We start from the raw sequence: 9,590 nt of genomic DNA, 5'->3' as shown, positions 1-9,590 counted from the left end.
TTTCTTCACTCGACAAGGCCCCACCACCGCCAGGACACCTCCCCCCACAACCACCGCCCCCTCGAGACCCTTCCTTCCCTCCGGTGAACTCCGGCGAGCTCTCAAAAATCGACTGACCCAACTTTGAAATTTAGTCTACTGTCATTTAACTAGTGTGGAATATAAAAGGGGAAATCCATAAGCATTTCGAGTATAGTGTCGAGCTTGCCATGATGGATCTGAAGGTGCAAACCAATGTTTTCTTTCAACTAACAAGTAAGATCCTAAGTGATGGACAAAAAATCACAATAAAGCAGTGGCGATCTATTTTCTTACTGCGATAAATAAGTTGAGCAGATATGAAAGAGTACCTCCTCTGGTGCGGCTGTCGACGTCAAAACCGGCCGATCTCGGGCAGGGGGCCCCGAACTATGCGTCCGAGGATCGAAGGTAACAGGAGGCAGGGGACATGATGTTTACCTAGGTTCAGGCCCTCTTAATGGAGGTAATACCCTACTTCCTTCTTGATTGACTTTGATGAGTATAGGGGTTACAAGAGTTGATCTACCTCGAGACCATAATGGCTAAAACCTAGATGTCTAGCCCATGTGATTATGATTGCCTCTACGGACTAAACCCTCTAGTTTATATAGACACCGGAGGGGCCTAGGGTTGTACAGAGTCGGTTTACAGAGAAAAGAATAATCATGTCCGAACGCCAAATTGCCATCCATGCAAAGGAGACTCCCATCCGGACAAGGGGGAAGGCCTTCTATCTTGTATCTTCACGGCCCATCAGTCCGGCCCATGTCACATAGCCCGGACGCCCAGGGACCCCCTACTCCAGGACTCCCTCAGTAGCCCCTAAACTAGGCTTCGATGACGATATGTGTGGCGCGCAGATTGTCTTCGGCATTGCAAAGCGGGTTCCTCCTCTGAATACTAGAAAGTAGCTGAACGAAAGAACTATATCCGGCTCTATATAATCAGTTACAACCCTGAACCAAAAGGGTGAAATACATAAACAAAACAAGTCATGCCCACTGATAGCTTTTTCGGCGAGACGTTATGTTCTGGCCTTATCATTATTTTGAACCATTTTGTGGCCTCCCGCTCCGCGCCTCGAGGCGCTGCCTCTATTGACACGTCTTGTCAAAACATACATCGTGTCCCCTTATTGCAGGATTCTCATCAATACGGGTTTGGGTAATCCAACCGTGTCATTTGCACGACCCCTTGGGAATAGGCGAGTTTGAAGGCCCATGGGGAGGCGCTTGATATCCACTGCCTTTACAAGAGGATAAAGATCCATCTTTCTACCCCATGCCTTCTTCTTCAGCAGCCCATCCGCTCTCTGATAACCCACAAGTATAGGGGATCAAGTGTATCCTCTTTCGATAAGTAAGAGTGTCGAACCCAATGAGGAGCTAAAGGTAGAACAAATATTCCCTCAAGTTCTATCGACCACCGATACAAATCTACGCACGCTTGACGTTTGCTTTACCTAGAACAAGTATGAAACTAGAAGTACTTTGTAGGTGTTGTTGGATAGGTTTGCAAGATAATAAATATTATGTAAATAAAAAGTAGGGGCTGTTTAGATAAAGACACAACTAAGTTAGTTTTAGTAAAGAGCTTTTTGTTATGAGAAAGTTATTTGCCCCTAGGCAATCGATAACTAGACCGGTAATCACTATTGCAATTTTATTTGAGGGAGAGGCATAAGCTAACATACTTTCTCTACTTGGATAATATGCACTTATGATTGGAACTCTAGCAAGCATCCACAACTACTAAAGATCATTAAGGTAAAACCCAACCATAGCATTAAAGTATCAAGTCCTCTTTATCCCATACGCAAACAACCTACTTACTCGGGTCTGTGCTTCTGTGACTCACGCCACCCACCATAAGCAAATCATGAACATATTGCAAACCCTACAACAGGAATCCCTCACGCTTGTGCCACACGGAGAGCACCATATGACAGTAGCAACTATAAAACATGCAACTCAAACCAATCACAATCATCAAATAACCCATAGGACAAAACGGATCTACTCAAACATCATAGGATAGCCATACATCATTGGGATATAATATATAGCGTTGAGCACCATGTTTAAGTAGAGATTACAGCGGGTATAAGAGAGGTTACACTGCTGCATAGAGGGGGGAAGAGTTGGTGATGGTGGCGGTGAAGTTGTTGGTGAAGATTGCGGTGATGATGATGGCCCCCGGTGGCACTCCGGCAATACCGGAAGCGAGGGGGAGAGAGCCCCCCTCCTTCTTCTGCTTCCTTGACCTCCTCCCTAGATGGGAGAAGGGTTTCCCCTCTAGTCCTTGGCCTCCATCGCGTGGGAGGGGCGAGAGCCCCTCCGAGACTGGATCTGTCTCTCTGTCTCTCTCTGTTTCTCCGTTCTCACATTCTGCCCTTTCACCATTTCTTATATTCCCGGAGATCCGTAACTCCGATCGGGCTGAAATTTTAACACGATCTCTATCCGGATATTAGCTTTCTTGCGGCGAAAGAAGGGCATCAACCGCCTTACGGGGTGGCCACGAGGGTCAGAGGCGCGCCCCCCTGCCTCGTGGCCCCCTCGGGCATCGTCTCGCATGGTTTTTTCTTCCCAAAAATCACATATATTCAAAAAAAATCTCCATCACTTTTTATCCCGTTTGGACTCCTTTTGATATGGATATTCTGCGAAACAAAAAACATGCAACAAACAGGAACGGGCACATGGCACTGGATCAATATGTTAGTCCCAAAAATAGTATAAAAATTTGCCAAAAATATATGAAATTTGTAGAATATTGGCATGGAACAATAAAAAATTATAGATACGACGGAGACGTATCAGCGTCCCCAAGCTTAATTATTGCTCGTCCTCGAGTAGGTAAATGATAAAAAGATAATTTTTGATGTGGAATGCTACCTAGCATAATCTTGATCACATAATCTAGTCATGGCAAGAATATTAAGTCACGAGTGATTCAAAGCAATAGTCTATCATTTGACATAAAAACAATAATACTTCAGGCCTACTAATAAAGCAATCATGTCTTTTCAAAATATCATGGCCAAATAAAGTTATCCCTACAAAATCATATAGTCTGGCTATGCTCCATCTTCACCACACAAAATATTCACATCATGCACAACCCCGATGTCAAGCCAAGCAATTGTTTCATACTTTTGACGTTCTCAAACTGTGTGTAACGGTTGGATTTTGTGTGGAGTCTATATATACCCCTCCACCTCCTCTTCATTCGGAGAGAGAGCCATCAGAACACATACACAATTCCAACTCATATGTTCTGAGAGAGAACTACCTACTCATGTGTTGAGATCAAGATATTCCATTCCTACCATATGAATCTTGATCTCTAGCCTTCCCAAGTTGCTTTCCACTCAAATCTTCTTTCCACCAGATCCAAATCCTATGAGAGAGAGTTGAGTGTTGGGGAGACTATCATTTGAAGCACAAGAGCAAGGAGTTCATTACCTACACACCATTTGTTACTTCTTGGAGAGTGGTGTCTCCTAGATTGGCTAGGTGTTACTTGGGAGCCTCCGACAAGATTGTGGAGTTGAACCAAGGAGTTTGTAAGGGCAAGGAGATCGCCTACTTCGTGAAGATCTACCGCTAGTGAGGCAAGTCCTTTGTGGGCGATGGCCATGGTGGGATAGACAAGGTTGCTTCTTTGTGGACCATTCGTGGGTGGTTGCTTCTTCGTGGACCCTTCGTGGGTGGAGGCCTCCATGGACTCGCGCAACCGTTACCCTTCGTGGGTGGAGCCCTCCGTGGACTCGCGCAACCGTTACCCTTCGTGGGTTGAAGTCTCCATCAACGTGGATGTAGGATAGCACCACCTATCCGAACCACGGGAAAAACATCCGTGTCTCCAATTGCGTTTGAATTCTCCAAACCCTTCCCTTTACATTCTTGCAAGTTGCATGCTTTACTTTCCGCTGCCAATATACTCTTTGCATGCTTGCTTGAATTGTGTGATGATTGCTTGACTTGTCCTACAATAGCTAAAATCTGCCAAGAACTAAAATTGGGAAAAGGTTAAGTTTTTATTTGGTCAAGTAGTCTAATCACCCCCCTCTAGACATACTTTCGATCCTACAAGTGGTATCAGAGCTTTGGTCTCCATTTGCTTTGATCTCCATAGCTTTTGGTGGTCATAGCCTTGGTTTCACAACCTAGGAGAGTATGGCGTCTAGCGGGGGAAATTATCACCGTAGAGGTCCTTACTTTGATGGTACTAATTTTGCTAGTTGGAAGCATAAAATGAAAATGCATATTCTTGGACATAACCCCGCCGTTTGGGCTATTGTGTGTGTTGGTTTGCAAGGTGAATTCTTTGATGGGAAAGAACCAAACTGTGAAGCTACCGCGGATGAGTTGAAAATGTTGCAATACAATGCTCAAGCTTGTGATATTCTCTTCAACGGATTGTGCCCCGAAGAATTCAACAAAATCAGCCGTCTTGACAATGCAAAGGAAATTTGGGACACTTTGATTGATATGCATGAAGGTACCGACTCCGTCAAGGAATCCAAGTTGGATGTGCTTCAAAGTCAACTTGACAAGTTCAAAATGAAGGATGGTGAAGGTGTCGCTGAAATGTACTCTAGGCTTGCTCTCATCACAAATGAGATTGCCGGCTTAGCAAGTGAAGAGATGACCGATAGATTCATCATCAAGAAGATTCTAAGAGCCTTGGATGGAAAATACGATACTGTGTGCACATTGATCCAAATGATGCCCAATCACAAAGATCTCAAGCCAACGGAGGTGATTGGAAGAATTGTTGCTCATGAGATGTCACTTAAGGATAAAGAGGAACTTCACAACAAATCAAGTGGTGCCTACAAAGCCTCATGTGAAGCCCCTACATCATCAAGTGAGAAACAAAACTTCAATGAAGAATTGAGCTTAATGGTGAAGAACTTCAACAAGTTCTACAAGAGTAGAAGCAAAGATAGAAGCTTCAAGTCAAGGTCCTACAATGACAAAAGATCTTCTAGTCGAGAGCGAAACTGCTACAGTTGTGGAAGATCCGGACACTATTCCATTGAGTGTACGGCTCCCTACAAGAGAAGAGAAGATTCTCCAAAAAGAAGAAGCAAAGAATCACCACCAAGAGAGAGAAGGAGTAGAGATGATCGTTATGAACGAAGATACTCACGGAGAAGCAAGGATTCGGAAAGGAAGGAAAAATCATCAAGGAGCTACACAAAACAAAGACATCAAGCTCATGTTGGTGAATGGGTATCCGGCTCCGACTCCGACAGCCACTCTGAGAGAAGTTATCACTCCGACAGCGAAGATACTCAAGATGAAGGTGTTGCCGGTCTAGCACTTGTGTCAACCAACTCGTACGACATATTTGACTCACCAAATGAAGGAATTGGAAGATGCTTCATGACCAAAGGTCCTAAGGTAACACACCCCGAGTATGTTGATTTCAATAGTGATGAAGATGACTTGTTAGGTGATGATTTGCTTGTTGACAACTCTAGTGATGAATACTATGATGAAACATCAATTAATCATGCTAATCAAGATAAAACGAATGACAATGATAAGGAGAAGATTGAGGCTCTAAATAAAGAACTAAACACTCTTAAGTTAGCTCATGAAACTATCTTCGAATATCATCGAGAACTTTTAAGAGCTCATGAGAAATTACGCTTTGAAAAGCTCAATCTTGAGCAAGAGCATGAGTTCTTAAAAGCAATCAATGATGATCTCCGCAAGAAAAGTTCTCCTTACATTGCCAAGCGTTTACTCTTATCCACTTACATGCCTCAAGTCAAGTCTAGTAACAAGAACAAGAAAGATTCTTCCTCTAGCAGTAACAATGATCATGCTAAATCCAATATTGTTGCTTCTAGTAGTTCTCCTGATTCCACTAATGATTCTCTTAGCCAAGTTACACTTGACCAAGAAAATAGCTTATTGAAGGGAATTATAGAGAAAGGAGTGTACAAAAGCCTTGCCGGGAGTAAGCAATTCGAGGAAATTGTGCGCAAGCAAGGAATGCACCGGAAGAATCAAGGTGTTGGTTTTGAACGAAAGTTCAATGCCAATGGAGTTGAGTGGGAAGAAGATCAATACCCCAAGACAAAGTTTGTTCCTCAACAAGAAAAGTATGATACTTGTTTCAAGGGGACACAAGCTCAAGATGATCTTCCACCACAAGACTAAAAGCAAAAAGGCAAGGACAAGCTTCAAGAGGAAATTGATGCATTTGAAGAAGCTCCTAAGACCTTAGTCAAGTGGATTCCCAAGACTACTTCAAGTTCCACTTCATCAAGTACGACTACAACTCCAAGGATTCCCATCAAGATGGCGTGGATCCAAAAGAAGAAGAACTAGAGAGTTCTTGAGGGTGACTCCGCCAACATACTTCACTCTTATCATTTTGGCAAGAACAAGTGCAATCAACTTCCACATCTTGCACTAGTTCAAGGAGTCTCAAACCCTCTTGTTGGTAAGACAAGGGACAAGGTAACCTAAAAGTTTTCATGGACATCATCTTGTGTGTGCATCACTCTATGTCTATGGATATCCTTGTTTGTTCCTTGCGGGACTAACCCATGTAGGTATTGAAAGTGCAATTCACTCAAAGGGATAGCTCCAAGTGATCTACATCAACATTGATCATCCACATCTTCAACATCTACATGAAGTCATCATCGACAAAACCCGAGGTTAGTTCATCCCTCTAAGGGGGGATATCACATCTAGGGGGAGCTTTACTCTAAGACTTGAGCTAAAGCAACTCTAAAGATGTGAACACAACAATGCTTTATGTAAAAGTGGTAACCCCACTTGAGCTTAAACGATGAGTATGACCTATGATCAAGTGTTCTCACTTGACTCCTAAGTCAATATACTCATATATAGATGACCTTGTCATCGTAAATTACTTGGTAGATGCTAGAATTGGTTGTGCATGCCTTGTCACATATTTCATTTGCCATCTTATTGTGTGAGCATGCTGGTTGCATATTTTACTCATTCGAGGACATCCACTTGTTGTTTTGATTGTTCGGTTTTATTTCCTTTTGCCAAGTGGATGGATAAGAATGCCTAAGAACCTCCTCTAGCTATCTCTGCTTTTCTCGTCTCAAACTCTATTCATGCTACATCACAAAATTTGATCAAGTCAGATTCGAACCACTCTGTGTGAGGAGCGCTCGGAGTCCCCGATTTGTCATAGACTTAAACTTCCAAAACCTCTTTATGATTCTTGGTCTGACCGATACCCTACTTTCGGTCCTACCGAGATCATTAAGTTGATCTATGTTTTCGATCTCGGTGCAACCGATTTGAACCTTTCGATCACACCGAGTTGCAACAACTGTATACAGTTTTGCATCTCGGTGCCACCGAGTTGTTCCACTCGGTCACACCGACAGGGTCGGGCTATATATAGTCACGGGCAAAAATTTGGAAATTTCTCCGAACCCCTTCGCCCGCGCGATAGCCTGCTCTGCCAACTTGGTCTCTGGATCGTCTGCTCGCCGCCAGCCGCCTCCAGTCGCTGGTCTCCGTCGCCGTCAACGGAAATTCAACCCTGTTGTTGCCGCCGTAGTGAGTCTCCGCTGAACTAGGGTATGGACTCGATCTTTGTGCTATTCCCCAATCCGATTCTTAGCACATTGTCACCATCATGATTCTTGCCACGTTTGTTAAACTTCTATCCAGTCAATGAACTCGTAGATTAGGTTTAATTCGAAAATTTTAGGGTTAGGTTTCCGCCGAAACCATCTCGGACCCACCGAGTTGAAAAACTCGGTCCCACCGATTTGGCTCATGCCATTGGACAAGTGAGACTCGGTCTGACCGAGAATTACTTATCGGTGTGACCGATTTTGGAACTCTGTGAAACCCTAGCAGTCTCGGTGCCACCGAACTGTGACTCGGTCTGACCGAGTTCACTAGTTTAGGTGCCAAAACTGCTTCGGTATCACCGAGTTTAGAAATCGGTAGATCCGAGATGCTTTCAGTGGGAAACTAAAACTAAGTTTTTGGATCATTCTTTTGCAAAAATCTCTGCATTTTGTGATGCTCATATATTCTACCTCATCTATAAACTATTCACAGGGTCAGCAGTCAGCTTGTTCATCATGTCAGACCAAAGTGATAGCCAGAACATGTCAGAAGAGCAAGTGCAGATGAGTGAGGGCACTAGTCCCTCCAGTTCTTCAGATGATGGCAGCAGAAGTACTCCTAGCAATCTGCCTAAAGCTGCCATCTGACAGAGAAAGAAGAGAACTTCAGATTCTGAGGATGAAGATTATGTGGCAGAGGAAGAGGAAGCCACATCAAAGAGAGTTGAGCCAGCACAGGGCACAAAGCCAGGCTTAAAGATCAAAAGGCCAACAGGTAGGCAGCCTATGCCAAAGGCCAGAGTTTCAACTCAGATTCCTGAAAAGCCTGCACCCATAGAGCCAGTTGCTGCTGAAGGCAAGAAAAGAAAGGAAAGGGTCAAGAAGACCATAGCCAAAGTGCTTGGAAAGGCTTCCATCATGGAAGATGAGGATGAAGAAGAAGAGGTTGCTGCACTAGCACCTAAGGCACCCAAGCTGATGGGTGATGCCATAAGATCAGGGTCAACTGCTTCTAAGGCCAAGCCACCTCCAAAGCCAAAGCCAAAGAGAAACACAAGAAGCATCCCAGCTACTGAGAAGAACAAGGCCCCAGTGCCTGAAGCTGTAGAAGAAGAAGAAGAGAATGTTCTTAGAAAGCTCAAGCCCAAGATCCCAGACCACAACGATGCTCATCCTGTGGCTGAGGATATGAAACTCAGGAGAGATTCAGGGCTCTGGAAGTGGAGAGAAGCAGACCCGTATGCTTCAAGGAGAAGGACTGCAGTTGACTACAAGTTTCACACCAAGGAGCAGCAAGACTTTTATGAGACAGTGCTGCTAGACAAGAAACCAATTGTCTGTGATATGAGATGGGTTGATTGGCAATACATCAAGGACAACGAAGAGTGCTACCCTGGAGTGCTGGACAGCTTCAAGGCATGTGGAGTAGAGGACTTTGTTGGGCAGAAGCTCACAAAGTGGAACGAGGAACTCATCATGCAGTTCTACTCCACGGCCCATTTCTATCCAGATGGCAGGATTGTATGGATGTCAGAGGGTACGAGGTACCAATCTACAGTTGCTGAATGGGCTCAGCTAATTAATGCCCTAGAAGAGCATGACGATGACTTGGACATTTATGCCAAGAAGAAGATGGACCACAACTCAATGTCAAACATGTACAAGGAAATTCCAAACGAGGCTCTTGAAACTTTCAAATTTGGCTCGGTGCACTATCTTCTGTCAGGGCTGCCAACTATCAATTGGATACTGAGGCACACCTTGTTGCCCAAGTCTGGAGATCACAAGATGATCAGAGGCCATGCAATAAATTTGCTTCATATATTTGATGTGCCACAGAAGTTCAAGGTTATGAGCCTCATGGTAGAGACCATCAAGAGGACAGCAGCAGACCAGAAGAGGAGCTGTGGATATGCCCCACAGATTCAGGAGCTCATCAACTCTAAGATGGGCACGGGGATATACTTATTGGACA

This window comes from Triticum dicoccoides, chromosome 7A, assembly GCF_002162155.2.
Source record: "Triticum dicoccoides isolate Atlit2015 ecotype Zavitan chromosome 7A, WEW_v2.0, whole genome shotgun sequence".
Taxonomy (NCBI): domain Eukaryota; kingdom Viridiplantae; phylum Streptophyta; class Magnoliopsida; order Poales; family Poaceae; genus Triticum; species Triticum dicoccoides.
This window is presented reverse-complemented; position numbering follows the sequence as displayed.